Raw genomic sequence first — 19,103 nt, 5'->3', positions numbered from 1 at the left:
ACATACCCAGTACACCCCCCCAACCATCATCACACAAGCCCCCCCACAGGAATGCTTGCATTGGTGTACACTGTGAGCCACCCGTTGCACACCATGACACACACACATGCAATAATCATGCACTTATGCCCCTGCAGGATCACGAAGGACCGTCACCATACCGGAGGGTCCAGACAACTCCACTCCACCCACAGAAGAGGCCCACAGTGACGATAGCAGCTCTGCCCTACTGGATCCTGATGACCAGCCCGGACCATCGTGGGCCTCGGGACAGTCGGTTCCCCTTGCACAGGCACAGCCCAACACTGACCTTCCACCCTCTGGTAACACCAGCACAGCACCCACCCAGCGGGCCCATACCTCCCTACCCAGGACACGTCAATCAGCTGTGTGTCCACCACTACAGGGAACCCAGGATAACCCACCACCCCAACAACAACAGGGACCTGGGGGCAGTGGTAGTGGGCACACGGTCCAGGGGACGGAGGCACAGGAACACAGGGGAACTGGGAGGGCTGCTGTGCGACAGGGGGCGGACAGGCCAAGGGAACCCACTCTCCACGAGGCCCTATCCTCCATCATGGGAGCATACCACCACTCCCAGGAGACGATGGCGACGGTCCTGGCCAAGTTTCAGGACACCCAGTGCCTGCAGAACGAACAGTATTTGGGGGTCAGGGAGGAGCTCAGGACCATCAGCTCCGCCCTGGGCACCATCGTAAGGGTGCTGAAGGACATACAGCAGACCTTGAGGGACACCGTGGCACCCCAAGGGGCCCCTGACACTAGCATGGACGATGAACTGCCCACCACCTCTGCCGGCGCTAGTGGACAGGACGCCACGCCACAGGACCACCACACCAGCACCCCACCCCCTGCAGACGGACAACCACCACGCAAGCGGTCCCTGAGATCCAGGAACAGGACAGAGCAAGATGGCAAGACCCCCGCCAGGAAAAAAGAGACCACCCTGATTGTCCTCCCACTGTCCCACATTGTTACCCTGTCCATACTTTAACTGCCCCAGCTCCACTTCCTTTGCCCATATGGCCAGTGCACCTGTGTGACCAATGGACTGGACTCTGCCATGGACATTCCTCCATCGTCCCCCATCACTATAGTACAACACCCCTCCATTTTTGAGCACTTCAATAAACACCCTTGAACCACAAAAACATCTGGAGTCAGTCTGTGATTTGGTAAAATGTATTATCAATGACAGTGTCAAAAAGCGTTTCTAGTTGTAAAGCCAACATACCTATGTCACACATCACAAGTCCTTGAAGGATGCAAGCAGATAACACACGTTGGTAACCACACCTGTGAAACAGTAATGGAAAGGTACAACTCAATTACCAAATAATGCTATGAAATTACACATAGGATAGAGGAAGACGTGTGACAGTGAATGTAATGGTAAAAATGAAAATGTTCTCACCTGTGTGTCACTGGAAATATTGCTGTATGACTGACTCCCTGTTGTCGTTGTCTTCTTCCTCAGCTTCCTCCTCATCACTATCCACAGGCTCCACAGCTGCCACAACACCGTCATCTGGACCATCCTCTTGCAGAAAAGGCACCTGGCGTCGCAAAGCAAGATTGTGAAGCATCGAGCAGGCGATGATTATCTGGCACACCTTCTTTGGTGAGTAGAATAGGGAACCACCTGTCATAAGGAGGCACCGGAACCTGGCCTTCAGGGGGCTGAAGGTGCGTTTGATCACCCTCCTAGTCCGCCCATGAGCCTCATTGTAGCGTTCCTCTGCCCTAGTCCTGGGATTCCTCACTGGGGTCTGTAGCCAGGACAGGTTGGGGTAACCAGAGTCCCCTAATAGCCATACACGGTGCCTCTGGAGTTGACCCATCATATAAGGGACGCTGGCAAACATAGGCACCACACATCCCACAGGCACTCACACAAGCATCACCCACATACAGACACAGTAACATCCACTGCCTCCACTGTGTCCCCCTCCTCATCGTCTCACTCCTCCCTCCCAGTGTCGTCTACACTCTCACCTGCATGCACTACATCTACAGGCACTAGGACTCGCACCAGAACACCCAGCACAACACCCCGCTCACCTGCACTGTGACGCCCCCTCCCAAAGTAAACAAACGCGGGCACCCACACACCCAACATCCATCCACCCTTAACGACAGCCTCCAGTACCTGCACCTGCACCCAAAACACCTAAAGTGACACCTCCTACAACCACCTCCTCTTCCTCCACTCCCAGACCCCCTCCAGCTACCCATCCCAGTGTTCGTCAGAAACTGTCCCTCTGCAAAGTTGACCTTTTTGCCCCCAACCCCCACCTCCAATTCATCAGTCCCGTCGTAGTGCCTCAGCCAAAAATCCTCCAGTACCAGTGGTGCGTGTTCAAGGTGTGTGGAGTGCACCGGCCACCAGGGCAGGCAGTGTGACACGGAGCCAAAGCACTGCCAGTCCACCCCCTGTAAAGGTTCTGAAGTTGGAAAGTGGCCGACGGGACCGGCTGAAGACTCCTGGAGGTAAAACAACTCACAGGGGTCCCAGGGGGATTTCAGAGTCAGCTGTGACTCCTCCAAAGGTGGGGAAGGGCCAGAAGAAGTCTGCACAGCCTGGTGTGAGCATCACGGCGGAGAAGGGCGGCATCCTTCCCGGCGGCCGGGACGCCACCGCCAGCACCGTCGTCACTGGTCAGGAGACCACCGCAAGAGTCATTGCCCAGGAGGGCACAAGTATCGTCACTGGTCTGGAGGCCACCGCCAGAGTCATTGCCCAGGAGGGCCCCGGCAGCCACAGCCCCACTGGGCAATGAGGGACCGTCATGCCACACACCAATGGCCAGTCCATAGACCGCCATGGCAAAGCACCGCTGTACAGTCCAGAGACCGCCATGGCAAGGCACCGCTGAACAGTCCAGAGACCGCCATGGCAAAGCACCGCTGAACAGTCCAGAGACTGCCATGGCAAAGCACCGATGAACAGTCCAGAGACCGCCATGGCAAAGCACCGATGAACAGTCCAGAGACCACCATGGCAAAGCACCGCTGAACAGTCCAGAGACTGCCATGGCAAAGCACCGCTGAACAGGGCATGCACCGCTGAACAGGGCAAGCATCGCAGAAGAAGGAAAAAGACCGCCACATCAGGCATCGTTATCCCATGTGCAGCTGGCACTGTACGGGACAGGAACTGTCACGGGGAGACTAATCAAGTCGGGCACCATTCCCCCTCCAGAACCAGTGGAGGCTGTTATGTACTTGTGAGACTGTGGCTTTGCACTCCCCAGGATGGAACAGTGGGCAACCCACCCACTGTAGAGACTTGTGAGACTGTGGCTTTGCACTCCCCAGGATAGAACAGTGGGAAAACCACCCACTGTAGAGACTTGTGAGACTGTGGCTTTGCACTCCCCAAGAATGGGACAGTGGGCAAACCACCCACTGTAGAGACTTGTGAGACTGTGGCTTTGCACTCCCCAGGATGGAACAGTGGGCAAACCACCCACTGTCGAGACTTGTGAGACTGTGGCTTTGCACTCCCCAGGATACATCAATGGGCATGGAGCCCCATCGTGGATGTGGCGTGGTGCTGTAATCCGGCTGAGGTGCCCAACCCCTTCCCTTCCCCCTGAGGTGCCTGTTGTTTTTCTCTCTGATGCCCCAGCAGTGTTCTCTCCGTTTGTGGACAGGTATCTTGTGTGGGCCTCGCCCATGCATTTTTGGCCTAGTGGTGCACGGACATTGAGATGTGCATATCTGCACTACTTCTCGTACTGTATATACCTTTGTATGAGTTTATATATATCTGTATATAATTGACACATGTATTTTGATACATTACAATGTTTGAACTGATTTCGTTTTGTGTTTGCATTCTTCCGGGGGGGTTGTGGGTTGTTACTGTGATGTTTGTAAATGCATTGGTGTGTGTGTTGTAATATGCGAGGGTGGGGGTGGGGGTGTTACTTGTGTGTCCCCCTGACTTTTGCCTCCCCCCTCCCCTATGTTGTAGGTGCAGTACTCACCGTTGTCTTCGCCGCCGCCGCCGCCGGTCTTCGTAGATGAGTAGGAAGAGAAGGGCAGGTAGGATTTGTAATTCCGGCTCCATGGTGTCCTCCTTCCTCGTGGGATATGTTAAGGTGAGCATTTTCCCATTGCAGAAACTGTTTCCGCCGTGTTTTTATCCACGGTGAATCCGCCCCGGAAAAGGTGGCAGATTGGTGTGTTGTAATACTGTGGGCTGTACTTTGTCTTCCGCCTGTCTGTTGGCGGTGACCGCCGCGCTGCTTGTCTGTACCACCGTGACGGTCGGAGCGTTAAAGTGGCTGTCTATGTTGGCTGTTTCCGCAACGGTCATAATTCCCTTTTTTTGTCCACCGGCCTGTTTGCGGTATTACCGCACCTTTAACACCGTCCGCCAGGGTTGTAATGACCCCCTTAGTAACTTTGCACCTAACCTTCACTAGGTGCAGGGTAGACATATAGGTGACTTATAAGTTACTTAAGTACAGTGTAAAATGGTTGTGAAATAACGTGTGCCTTATTTCACTCAGGCTGCAGTGGCAGTCCTGTGTATGATTTGTCTGAGCTCCCTATGGGTGGCAAAAGAAATGCTGCAGCCCATAGGAATCTCCTGGAACCCCAATACACTGGGTACCTAGATACCATATACTAGGGAATTATAAGGGTGTTCCAGGGTGCCAATTAGAATTGGTGAAAATGGTCCCTAGCCTATGGTGACAATTCTAAAGTCAGAGAGAGCATAAGCACTTAGGTTCTCGTTAGCAGAGCCTTAGTGACACAGTTAGTCACTACACAGATACACACATTCAGGCCACAAACAATGAGCGCTGGGGTCCTGGCTAGCAGGATCACAGTGAGACAGACAAAAACAAACTGACATACATGTAAAAATGGGGGTAACATGCCAGGCAAGATGGTACTTTCCTACTGGTAGGACTGAGGCTTAATAACAACCTTTGACTGTCTACATTAAATGAATCCGTTTTTGTTATTGAAACATTTCTCAAACAGATTTTGGATAATGGATAATGGCATTGTACACATGTTTCCAGTCCGTTTGGTGTAGTTGCTCATGGTCATATTTTCATTATCCAACTTACCAATGTAAAGTCTGAAACTGCAACTGTCTCACAAGTGCTTACTATGCCAGGACACCATTAATAGGGCCTTCACTACCTACTTACATCTATAATGGAGCATCACATTTGACCCAGTCCTCAAATGGGGCTTGTTTGGTACAAATGTGCCTCATAACATGGAGGAAATGCAGGTACCTCTTTTTTTAATGCTAGACAGTCCTTGGCTTGTGTTGGGGAATCTTGTGAAAACTTTAGCCCAAAAATATAATAAAAACACTGCATCAGACACCGTCTGAAAAACTTAAGCCTCCAGATATCCTCACCTGCTTTGGGTGTGTGTCAACCATTATGTTGATGCCAAACTACATTGCTGTAAATTAAAAAGGTTAAACAACAAGAATGGCTACATACAATAACTCACCCCCTTGATGCTGCTGTTGGGCTCTCAACTGCCCATCAAGCTCCGGGTAGGCCACTGCAAGGATGCAGGCAATTAGGGTGGGTCAAGCTGCGGCACACGGCCTGGCTGAGCTAGATTTGTGCTGACTTGCTTGTCCAGCATCGTAGGGCCTCCCACCTCTTTCACGACGGCCTTCCACAAATCATGGTTCTGATTGGCGTTGACCTGTATGGATGAGAACAAATGACAACAAAAGAGGTTTTGAGTGATTGTGATTATCTGAAGTGCAGTCACACAATTTAGTAGCAGCTCTCACAAGCATTCCCAGGACAGACAGTACAGATTATCTACAAACAATTTAAAGTTCCTTAGAAGCACAAATTTGCGGTGATCTTTGGAGTAGCCTCAACATTATTTACCTCATGTTACCAATACAGGACACAAACACTCTCTAAGTCCTGGGTAGGGAACACGTAATGTAGTGAGACCCAATCCAGATTTGTCCAACTCATTGTGAGCTACTAAAGTCTAAACAGTCTGTACATTATGTGCACATACCCACAAACACAGTTACATTTGTTTAATTCCTAACCTTCTAAGAGTCAGATACTATGGCTTCCACCACATGAAGTGACTAAGGACAATATGGGAGAGCTTCCATGTTTTGTCAGAGCATGGTTTTGGGTGCTGTATAAACAAGTGTGTTTAGTAATGAAACATACTTGCATGGCTGATTGTGAGCCTGTGTCATTAAGACTGGCAGCACAGGCAATACATTTCCCCATATTTTAGCATCATGACATGTTTAAAACAAAAAGTTACTCCAACTATGGCCTGGGCATTCATTTGGCAGAACAGCGCTAGACAGCGGCAGAACTCTAAAAATTCTACTTGGATTTCAGATTTCTACCAATTTGACCTGGGCTGTATGTTTCCACTTAAACTAGTGTTACAATGCCTACTAGCCACTGGAAGAATTAGACCTGCATGTTGTCTCATTAAACCTGTAATTGTAAGCAACATGCACTGAAACTCAGATAATTCTCATAGGCAACCTTTCATTTCAATGTACATACATTTCTAACATCCTCAAACAACATCCTGTACCCAGCTAAATCAATCATTTCACTGCCCTCCAATCACAACACATAGGTCATAAGTCATGAACAAAAAGGGACCAAATAGCCTGCGGACGAAAAGGGAACAAGTAACTTTGGCATACATTTCCCACTCAAACATGTACCTGTTCCTCTGGGATCCCATACAACTGGCTGTACAGAGACAAGACCTCCCTGGAGAAGATCTAAAGCTCCTCAGGGGAGAAGACAGGAGACCTGTCACCTGTTTTGCCCAGTATCCTGGCTTCCAGAGATCAGTAACAGCAGCAAAGCTATGAGGCAGTCCTGTTGGCTGCAGTGTTAGGAGGCAAATTAACTTTTTTCAATATGCCGTGTACAAGTACACGGCGGACGCAATACTTGATGGAGACGGACATAGCCATTGGCTTTTGTGCATAGGCATCACACAAGTTGGCCTATGACAGGGTCCGTCATGGACTGTTCCACCTACTATGCCGACTTCTGCAGATGGCCGTTGGTTAGTTTATGTCCTGACAGCAAGGTCAGACAGCCCCCGTTTTAGGGTGTGAACCTGTGTATTTTTAAATTGTTAGTGCGTCACCAGCACTCAAATGGAGGCTAGTGTCTATACAAATGCCAAATATGAACAACACTGTCTTTGGCAAGATATGACACAATAATAAAAAGTGAACCGTGACTGTGTTTGACATTGATAGTGCCACGGGGAAATAATACCTCAGTTGATGGTATTTTGAAAATAAATAAATTTAAAAAACAAATCAGCGCAATAATACATTTTAAATGTATTATTTGCACATAATCTAAAAAAAATTACATCTAAAAGAGTGAGTTTTAAAGTTAAGGAAATTTGATAGCAATATGTGTACATGTATGACACAATGACATTCCTAATGTTACTTAGACTTAAGATGTGTATTGATCATCAAAGTGTGGTGTGTCTATTTAATCTGATATTTTCTTTTCCATACATGCAGACCTTTGAACCCAGGCATTGATAGGAGGTAACGGCCTCAGGTAATTTCCAGACCTTGCCATCAGGGAGGGAAGGGATGTCATTAAGAAAGTTTTGGTTAAATAGGCAAACTATGCTGGATTTGTGTCACCAGCTTAAGCCTGATCTCCTGCCTCACAGGAACGAAACAGCAATAACACCAATAGTGGAAAGCATGGCCCTACTTCATTTTGTGGCCACTGGCTCTTTTCAGTACACTGTTGCAGTATCTAGGGGCATGCCTCAACCAACTTTCAGTGGTGTGCTACAAGAAGTCCATTCTTCAGTGCTGAGACATATCAACAGCTACATCCAGTTCCCAAAACAATAGGATTTGGCCACCATGAAGGGAGAATTTTATGCTTTGGGTGGACTATCACACGTGGGTGGAGCGATAGATGGTAAGCATATTGCCTTGGTGCCACCACACGCAAGAAAACAGGACTACCACAATTGGAAGAAATTCCATTCCATCAATGTTGTCTGCTTAGTGGATTTGTACAACTCAAATGTGTGTGCCTGCTTTTCTGGGTCAACACAATTTATTTGTACTATGGAACAGCACCATACCTGAGAGGGCCTGCTTTGTTGGTAATAACAATATGACTTGATAATCATTTCCTAGTTGAGAAAGGTACAATGGCTTGATATGATAATAATCTATTGATATGTTGCTTTAATGTAGGAGACACGGCTCATCCTAACAAACCATGATTGCTAGCACTGGTGAGGAATCTAACAACACCAGGAGAAGTCTGCTTCAATGAGGCCCATGGAAGAACATGGAGGACAGTAGAGCAGGCTTTTGGGCTCCTCAAGGCCAGGTTTGGTGCCTGGACAAGGCCGATGAAACCTTCCTCTACTCACCCAATAAGGTGTGCCAAATCATGGTTGCCTGCTGCATGCTCCGCAACATCACCCTACGATCAATCAATCAGTTTTTGTAAAGATGGCTACTCACCCGTGAGGGTCTCAAGGCGCTGCATGAGGGTCCCAATAAATTGCTGAAAACAGTGGTGAAGAAGAAGGGTTTGTTCTATGTTAAGATGTTATTGACCACTTCTTCACCTGTGTAGATTTACCTTTATATATTATAGCCTTCAATGTCAGAACAACTTGTGACATAGGGAACCTAGCAGAGTGCAATGGTAATTTGGTAGGAATGGTCAGTTCAGGAAAGTCCAAGGCAAAGATGTTAGTGGATCAGAGTTTCCCTACATTGACTATTTTGTTTCTCAACATAGATTAACTTTGCTTGTGCTAAGTATATGTGTCCTTCTAACTTATCATTTGAGTCAAATTTATATGCGAAATCATTAATTATCCTGTTTCAGGGTCATTCACCATGTCATCTGCATTAGGACATTTCAAAGTTGGGACATTTGCAGTGATGTGTTGCTTTTGGAAAAGTACAAAGTGAACATGTGTTGATCCTGGGATAGACACCCGCTTGGTATGGACAGATCTTGTACAGAGACAACTTGCACTATGATTGAATAGAATTCTTGAGAATATATAAGACAATTTTTCTGTGGGATGTTGTCATCAAGCCAACATGTGCCACTTAACGTGCTCAGTATGTAAGCCACAGCATACTGTTCTTCCTTCATATTGGCTAAATCTTCAATTTGTGTTCAGTGGAGGTAGCTGTTGATGTGTCTCCTCATAGTTGACAGATTTTTTCTTTTCTTAGCACACCACTGAATGGCAGTTGTGACATTGCACCAGATACTAACACAGTGTCCTGTAGTGGTCAAGTGGTCTCAAATTGTTTTACTGCCATGATGTAGACTATTGGTGTTATTGATTCCTATTCCTATTGTGAGGGCTGGATGTATGGCTCCAGCTGAGGTCATTTATCAATGATAGTTTGCCTATTTAATTTGATCCCATGTAATTTTCCCTTTCTTCCATGGTGCCAGGGTTGTGGAATGCCCATCTCTAAATGGCACAGACTATTCATGGTTTGTGAAACTCAGCTCTAATTTAATCTAAGACTCATTGCCCACATATGTATGTTACCAAAATATTGGGATTTTGATTTGTTTTGTTTGCGTGATATGGGCAACACATTACCTCTTTGTCAAATGTAATTTTCCCTTGCAAATAATTGTTCAATATATTCAACAAAATGATGGTGGAACACAGAGATCAAAAATAAAATGCCACAATAAATGCAAAAACAGTCTTGTAATTCGTGTCCGTATCATTTATTGCATGACACAAAGGAACTGAACAGTGGTTCAGACAATGAGAAAATTAACTAAATAAAAAGTCTAACATGGCTGATGGAAGTACAGTAGTAGAGGCAAAAAGGAGTCTAATGTACAAAATACAACTGTCCTTAAAAAATGGTAAATGTATCCCTGAAACAGTCCACAGAGTGAATGATAGACACAAACCCGATCTGCGTCTCTTGGAGGTGGTGATGGAGGTCTTGCCATCCTCTCCTGGTGGTCTGGATGACCGTTCCCTCTGGGGAGGAGGGCACAGGTGCAGGAACTGGGGTGAGAGGAGCAGGTTTTCATGTGGCAGGGCCTTCCTGTCTGTGGCGGTAGTGGTGCAGATGTAGAAGGACCACAGACAGGGGCAGCTGGCCTGGGAAGAGCCCTGCACATGTGGTGATACGTGTCGAAAGGCACCCCAGTCAGGGAGCTCATTTTTGTCACTGTGCTTCCGCATTTCCAACTTAAGCTCCCTCTGTACCTTGTTGATCTCCTGGAACTCAGTTACAACCTGGCCCATCACATCTTGGTACATTTATACTGCTCTCAAGACTCAGTCAATGGTGGTCTGGCTGACAAAGACGCCAGTGGCCTCATTTTCCTGGCCCATTGATTCCCTCCCACAATGCACATCCACTACCCTGTGCACTGGAGATAGTGTGCCCCATCCCACTGAGTCCAGGCACAGCTGGAGGTGCTGGTGGTGTTGTCTCAGCAGCCAGGACTAGGGGGTACAAGATTGGTGTGAAGTTCCTCTGTACACAGGAAGTGGCTTTATCCTGATGCTAAGATGTGGTTGCAACTGGGGTTGGAAGGTGTAGGTGTGGGGTGACTATGACTCACTGGAGCTGTCTGTCGAGACAGACCAGATGTACTAGGCTGCTCCCGATCATCTGAACTTGCAGGAGTGGAGCCCTCACTGAAGGCTTGATCCTGATCTAGAATGGAGGTGTCTTGAGTGGCAGACGGTGGTACACTGGCCCAGGGCATTGGACCTGAGAAGAATGCAGACACTATGACATTAAAATCTGGTTTGTACCTCATATGTGTCTTTAGCTACAAATGGGGAAACTTGAAAAAGTCAAATGAAAGGATAGAATGATTAGGCCTTTGTGTTATATTCATTGTTTGACACTTGCAGGCTGATTCAAACGGATGCAAACTCCAGTGATGATGTTGTAGAGATGTCCTGATATACAAAATGTTATTTCTGAATTGTACATTACATGTAGCAGGCATTCAACCCAACACAGTGGTGAGTGTATTAGAGTATTGAACCATTCCAAGATCTACCAGGCTGCAAATCGTTAGACAAACTGTGGTTCAACTTAAAAGAAAAAATGGCATTGATCATCACATGGACAGTGCACAGTAAATTATGTGTGAATGCTACTTCTATTCAGCATGCCACATCAGATGGTAGGAAATCTTGGATTCAAAAGACTGTGAACTATGTGAGCATTTACATCAATTCAATGTAGCTATGGGAAAGTGTCAACATACTTGAGGAAAACAACAACTGACATTTTCATCCAGGGCATGACATGGTGGTTGTCAAATGCACACGTTTTTGAGATGTGTGCAAATATAGAAGTAAAGGAATGTAGTGCAATATTACATTGCACTATTGTTTTGTATTGTTTTGCAAACATAATAACAGAGGATCATTGACACCATAGACAATGGTTGCTAAAAAGTGAGTTCCACATATTCTTTTTTAATAACTGTAGTGGAGATGAACACAGATTTACAACATGTATACACAAATGGGTGTGATATTAATAAATAAAAAAAACTCCTACAGGCAATATACCGCCATGTGAAATGGATGGAGTTTTGGATCTGTTTTTGGTAGAACAACAACATACATTGATAGAAAGCAAGGGACTAAGCAAATGCAAGGGATGATCCATGGGGAACAACATACAATCTGACTAAACATATTGCATACTGTTAAATGGGAGATACAACCATGATGCTAGTAATCAGTATGGAACAAGATATTTTGTGGAGTCAAGTTTAGATATATCTATTTGTTAACGGTGTTGAACCATTCTAAGCATCTAACTTAAGGGCAGAACTCCATTTGTGATTGTTGAGACATTGCTAAGTGCAATTTACCAATCTCCACCAGGGATTCATGTCAAGCCTTCAGGATGTAGGGTCTGCAAGACCTTCTCTCTGCAAGGGAAATAGTTGTAATGGGGGCTGGAAGAACCACCACCAGTCCTATGGGCATCCAGGTGACAGTTGGAGGCCAGGGAATGCACTCTGCCCCACAGGTCATTCCACCTCTTCCTAATCTCCTTCTGTGTGTGCAGGTTGTTTGCTACAGCATTCAGGCCCGTATTTATACTTTTTTTAGCGCCGCATTTGCGCCGCTTTTTGGCGCAAAACAGCGCAAACCTACAAAATACAATGGTATTTTGCAAGTTTGCGCCGTTTTTGCATCAAAAAACGACGCAAATGCGGCGCAAAAAAAGTATAAATACGGGCCTCACTGTCTCAAGTACTCTAGCCCACATTTGCCTTTTCTGAGATATGGTTGTATTTTGTGCTTCTGCTCCAAACAGTTGTGGCTCTGCTCTAATGATTTCACCCACCATGACAGACAACTATTGTTAGAAATGGGGTCTTGGGTTGACAGTCAGGTTACCCCCTGTTCAAGCAAGGACCCTCACTCTAGTCCGAGTAAAAGAGAATCACCCTAATCTAACCCCTGCTTACCCTCTTGGTAGCTTGGCAGAGCAGTAGGCTTACCTTCAGAGTGCTAGGTGTAAAGTATTTGTACCAACGCACACAGTAACTTAATGAAAACACTACAAAATGACACAACACCAGTTTAGAAAAATAGCAAATATTTATCTAAACAAAACAAGACCAAACGACAAAAATCTAACATACACAAGTCAAGTTATGAATTTTTAAAGATTAAACTCAAAAATAGCGCTTAGAAACACAAAATGCTTCGATGAGGTGTTAACACGGCGTCGGGACAGAGTCGTTCCCAACAAGTCGACACCAGCGGCGCCAGACACGGAATCGCGTAGATCCCCAAGTACAGTACCTTTGGTGAAGAGTGGAAATAAGTCGATGCGCGAAGTCGGGGATCGCGGCGTCAGTGCGAAACGTTGAATCCGCGCACTTTGAGCGTCGTCGTCACGATGTGGTGCGGCGACTTCCACGGAGTCCCAGACTTCAGCGGGGCTGCAGCGTTGTCGGGCCTGTGAAGATCGTCACGTTCCAGCGAAGGTCACAGCATCGGGTGCAGCAGCGTGGGTCTGAAGTCGTCCGAAGTCGATTTCCTTTGGATTTCCACCAGCTTTCCTTTCAAGGGCCCAGGGACTGGATAGGGCACCACTCGTTAAAACAGGAGTCTCTCCAGAGACTCCAGGTGCTGGCAGAGAGAAGTCTTTGCTGTCCCTGAGACTTCAAACAACAGGAGGCAAGCTCTAAATCAAGCCCTTGGAGATTTCTTCACGAGATGGAAGGCACACAAAGTCCAGTCTTTGCCCTCTTACTCTGGCCGAAGCAGCAACTTCAGGATAGCTCCACAAAGCACAGTCACAGGCAGGGCAGCACTTCTCCTCAGCTCTTCAGCTCTTCTCCAGACAGAGGTTCCTCTTGTTTCCAGAAGTGTAAAGTCTGTGGTTTTGGGTGCCCTTCCTATACCCAGTTTCTCCTTTGAAGTAGGCCTACTTCAAAGTAAAGTCTCTTTGGAATGTGAAATCCTGCCTTGCCCAGGCCAGGCCCCAGACACTCACCAGGGGGTTGGAGACTGCAATGTGTGAGGGCAGGCACAGCCCTTTCAGGTGCGAGTGACCACTCCTCCCCTCCCCCCTAACACAGAGGGCTCATCAGGATATGCAGGCTACACCCCAGCTCCCTTTGTGTCACTGTCTAATGTGAGGTGCAAGCAGCCCAACTGTCAAACTGACCCAGGCAGGGAATCCACAAACAGGCAGAGTCACAGAAATGGTATAAGCAAGAAAATACTCACTTTCTAAAAGTGGCATTTTCAAACGCTCAATCTTAAAATCAACTTTACTAAAAGATGTATTTTTAAATTGTGAGCTCAGAGGCCCCAAACTCCACATGTCCATCCGCTCCCAAAGGGAATCTACACTTTAATCAGATTTAAAGGTAACCCCCATGTTAACCTATGACAGGAACCGGCATTGCAACAGTGAAAAACGAATTTAGCAATATTTCACTGTCAGGACATATAAAACACATTATTATATGTCCTACCTTAACCATACACTGCACCCTGCCCTTGGGGCTACCCAGGGCCTACCTTAGGGGTGTCTGACATGTAAAAAAAGGGAAGGTTTAGGCCTGGCAAGTGGGTACACTTGCCAAGTCGAACTTACAGTTAAAACTGCACATACAGACACTGAAATGGCAGGTCTGAGACATGATTACAGAACTGCTTATGTGGGTGGCACAACCAGTGCTGCAGGCCCACTAGAAGCATTTGGTTTACGGGCCCTGGCACCTCTAGTGCACTTTACTAGGGGCTTACTAGTAAACCAAATATGCCAATCATGGATAAACCAATTACATACACATTTTGTAAAGGAGCACTTGCACTTTAGCACTGGTTAGCAGTGGTAAAGTGCCCAGAGTAACAAAAACAGTAAAATCAGAGTCCAGCACACATCAACAACCTGGGGCACAGAGGCAAAAAGTTAAGGGAGACCACGCCAAGGATGAAAAGTCTAACAACTATCATCTGTGAAACGTGGATTTCTCCTCTCTCCAATTGTAATTATTTGTTAAAAAAATAGTGCCCAAAAAGATGAAGGATAAAAAAATAATATTAACGAAGGCACAGAGGAAGAGAAACACAGAAAATAACCTATCTCCAGTATGGCAATTCTGGTGGAAAAATCGTCTGCTGCAGTGTGATGGTAAAGGAGCATGGTCTGAAATGTCTGAGGTGTCCAACATACAAGTCCAACCAATAGCCACAGCCATAGTACTATATTGAACAGACTCCTGCCGTCATAGGACCACCCTGATACACCGTCAGTCTAAATAGACTCCCCGAGATGCTGTGGTCAATGGGGCAATGGTGGGCTACTCATCAGCATTGGACTCCACTGCGTGAGCTGTGGTGTGGAGCTGGCACGATACTCCATTGTGGCAGTCTGCGGCTCAGCTGCAAAACCTCTAAATTTGGTGGGCGTAACACCGTGAACTTGATGGTATTTTCAGGTCTGCGGCAGATTGGTGGTAAGACCGCCAAGATCTAAATCAGGCCCTTTGACTTTTCGATACACTTTTTCCTATACCTCCCCTGAAGAAAGAAGCAATATTACTGTTGTGGTTTGGACTGAAGATGAGTACCTGGTCTTCATTTTGAGTGGCTAAATCTTATATCTGGCATGAAGGCGAAGTGAGTTCTTGACAACTTGCAGTACCTTCGAAGAGACACACAATCTCCTTCTGTGAACTAAGGCCCATATTTATACTTTTTGATGCAAACCTGCACCAGGCTTGGTTAGCCTCAAAATAATTTACTTTAACCAGGCAGCGGAGGCGTAGGGAAGACTTGGGATTGTGCGTCAAAGAATGGTGCAAGTTAGGTTAGAGTCAAAAATATTGACACTAACCTGACTAGCTTCATTTTTTGATGCACAACCCCCATGGAAATGATTCCTGTCTTAGCAAAGACAGGAGTCATGCCCCCTGCCCAATGGCCATGCCCAGGGGACAGAAGTCAGAAGTCCCCTGGGCATGGCCATTGGGCACCGTGGCATATAGGGGGGCCCAAGTTAGGCCCCCCATGCCACTTAAAAAATAAAAGAAAATTACTTACCCCTACTTACCTGTACTTACTGTAGATGGGTCCCCCCATCCATGGGTGTCCTCCAGGGATGGGCGAGGGTGGCAGGGGGTGTCCCTGGGTGCAGGGAAGGGCACCTATGGACTGCTTCCATGGTCAGAGACCATGGAAATGAGCCCACAGGTCCTCTAACTCCTGCCCTGACCCAGGCGTTAAAAAATGGCTCTAAACAGGTTTAGAGTAATTTTTTAAGGCCCTCCTCCTCCTGTGCGTCATTTTTGCACAGGAGTATAAATAAGGCGCAAATGCCTTTGTCATTTTTGCCCAGGAATGCCTGTGGTGCTGTGAGAGGGAATTCCAATAGTAAAATGGGTGATAGTAACAGTGTTGTAGAGAGAAAAGAAAGGTATGGCAGGGTGGATAAATATGCTTGTTTTCGGTGTGGTAGTTTGAATCACTTAGCGTCGTCAGCTCAGTGTCCTGCTATTGGAAAGGATTGTAAGAAATGTGGTAGAATAGGACACTTTGCTAGGGTATGCAGAGATGTTAAAAAAAATAATAATAACATGTTGAGAGGGAAAATGGCATGTGTGAATGTTGGAAAATCTGAGGTGGATGGATGGGGCAGTGATGTGAAAAGCGATGAGCATAGTGGGACGGTGTTATCGCTGAAAAGTTGTGATGGCGAAAAAGGGAATGTGTCAAACCGACCTATGTGTGAGGTGCTAGTGGCAGGAAGAAAGTTAGTACTTATGGCGGATTCGGGGTCGCCGTGGACAATTGTTGTGCAGGATTATTTCAAACGTATGTTTGAAGGTATTTGGGACACAACTGACTTAAATGAACCTGACATTGTGGCTGAGAGTTTTGAAGGTACGACAATTGATGTTATGGGATTTGTGGAGACAGAAATCGTGTTTAAAGAAAGAAGAGCAAACATTAAGTTGTATGTAGCATCAAAAGGCGTGAATGTCTTGGGTTGGAAGGATCAAGGTAAATTGAATATAATTTTGAACCCCAGGAGCAAAGAACCTGTATTGGCAGTAGGATGTTGGGAAAACAAGGAGGAGATCATTTCCAAATTTCCACAAGTTTTCACCAATAATCTGGGTAAATTGGTGAATTACAGCCATAAAATAAAGGTTAAGAATAATGCTATACCTGTAGTGCAGAAACTTCGAAATGTACCTATTTGTGTTAGAGAAGAACTTAAACATATATTGACAGAGATGATAAAAGATAATGTTATAGAAGAAATAGAATCCTCTGAATGGGTTTCTCCAATTGTGTTGACCCGGAAACCCGACAAATCTTTGAGGTTATGCGTGGATTTGAGGGCTGTGAATGCGAACATTATTGTGAATTGTCACCCTCTGCCTAAGATCAATGAGGTGATCAGTCTGCTAGAAGGAGCAAATATTTTCACCACCCTAGATTTAAGATCAGCGTATCATCAAATAGAGTTGACGGAGGATTCAAGGCATCTTACGGCGTTTATCACCCCACAGGGCTTGTTCCAGTTGAAAAGGATGCCCTTTGGTTTAGCCTCTGCGGCATCAGTTTTTCAAAGGGCAATGTTTCACTTGTTCAAAGACATGGATAAATATGTAAAATGTTTTCAAGATGACATTTTAATATTTTCTAGGGATGAAAAAGACCACAAAGAACATGTAGCAAATGTTTGTAATGTATTGAGGGAAAAAGGATTGACTTTAAAGGAAAACAAATGTAAGTTTTTTGCCGAATCTGTGGAATATTTAGGGTATAGCATATCTGGTAATGGTGTAGTTCCAAAACAGTCTTTGGTTGATGCTATTGTAAAGGCTCCTGCTCCTGACAATCGGGAGAAACTACTGTCATTTGCTGGATTATGTGAGTACTATAGTAAATTTATTGACAACTTTGCCACAAAAATGGAACCTTTGAGAGAACTCACACGGAAAGGGATCCAATACATTTGGTCGGAAAGACAAAATGAAGCCTTTGAGAGGATAAAAAGGGAGATTGTGGGGGCTCCAACTTTGAGACCTTTCAGTGTGGGGGCGCAATGTGTGGTGACGGTGGATGCGAGCATGTATGGAATTGGAGGTGTATTATCTCAAAGATGTGGCAAGGACAGGTGGAATGTCTTGTTTGCCTCACGTACACTCAACGACACAGAAAGAAAATATGCCGTGATTGAAAAGGAGTTGTTAGCATGTACTTGGGCTGTTGAACATTTCAGGGATTACATTTGGGGTACAAAGTTCATTCTTCAAACTGATCATAAACCCTTGGTGGGTATTCTTTCTCCAGGTGGGGGATGGAATGCCACAGCTCGTATTGCCAGACTTGTGTCAAGATTGCAAGAGTATTGTTTTGAGGTTGAATATGTGCCGGGGAGGAGTAATGCGATGGCAGATTGTCTATCAAGACTTCCACAGAATGAGACAAAGGGGGATGAGGCATTCCGTGAGATGTTGGAGAATGATGTAATTTCTAACGTGTCAGGATACATGACTGAAGTGTTTGGGAGCATCAAAGAAGAAGATTGGATGAAAAATGATGGTATCTTGCAGGAGGTAATAAAATATGTGAGAGATGGTTGGCCGGGTAGAGGGAGGTTTGCCTCAGAATTAGAACCGTTTGCTATGGTTAGGGATGAATTGGAAGTGGTAAATGAGATGTTATTCAAGAAAGGGAAGTGCATTCCTCCCAGCGGTTTGATACAGACCATTTTGAGCATAGCACATGAGGGGCACCCGGGTATGTCATCTATGAAACGTTTGGTACGCACATGTTTCTGGTGGCCAGGATTAGATAAAATGGTAGATAGAGTGGTCAGAGAATGTGATGTTTGTGTAAATGCAGAGAAAATGTTAAGAAATGTGCCTGCTCCCTTGGCACCTGTTTCATGGCCGACCTCTCCCTGGCAGAAATTGGGATTTGACATTACTGGTCCATTTTATTCCCTTCCAGCTGATGCACGTTATGCTCTAGTGCTTATTGATTATTTTTCCAAGTGGCCTGAGGTAAAAATGGTTCCGTGCGTTTCAGCGAGTAGTATAATAGAATTTTTCAAGGAAATTTTTGCTAGAGAGGGTTATCCAGAAGTTTTGATTTCGGACAATGGGGTTCAATTGGTTGCTGGTGAAACACAGAGTTTTTTTAGGTACAGCAACATTAAACATGTTACTACTCCGTTGTATGAACCACAAGGCAACGGACAGCTGGAGAGATTTAATCGTGTTCTTAAAGACAGCATAATTTGAGCACGTAGTTTTGGAGGTTTGTGGAAGGAAAAGTTAAGAGAAAGATTATGGCTTTATCGGATTTCTCCACAATCCACAACAGGTGTAAGTCCTTTTAGATTGTTAAGGGGAAGACATCCTGCATCGAAATTATGTCCATGGTGGTTCAAGAGGAAGCATGGCAAGGAGTGGGAAAGTGTATCTCTGGAAGAAGTCAGGGAAAGAGTCAAGGGCAAACAGATGAAGATTAAAGAAATTTATGACAGGAAGTGG

The sequence above is a fragment of the Pleurodeles waltl genome, chromosome 7 (genome assembly GCF_031143425.1).
Source record: "Pleurodeles waltl isolate 20211129_DDA chromosome 7, aPleWal1.hap1.20221129, whole genome shotgun sequence".
Taxonomy (NCBI): domain Eukaryota; kingdom Metazoa; phylum Chordata; class Amphibia; order Caudata; family Salamandridae; genus Pleurodeles; species Pleurodeles waltl.
Note: the sequence above shows the minus strand (reverse complement) of the source record.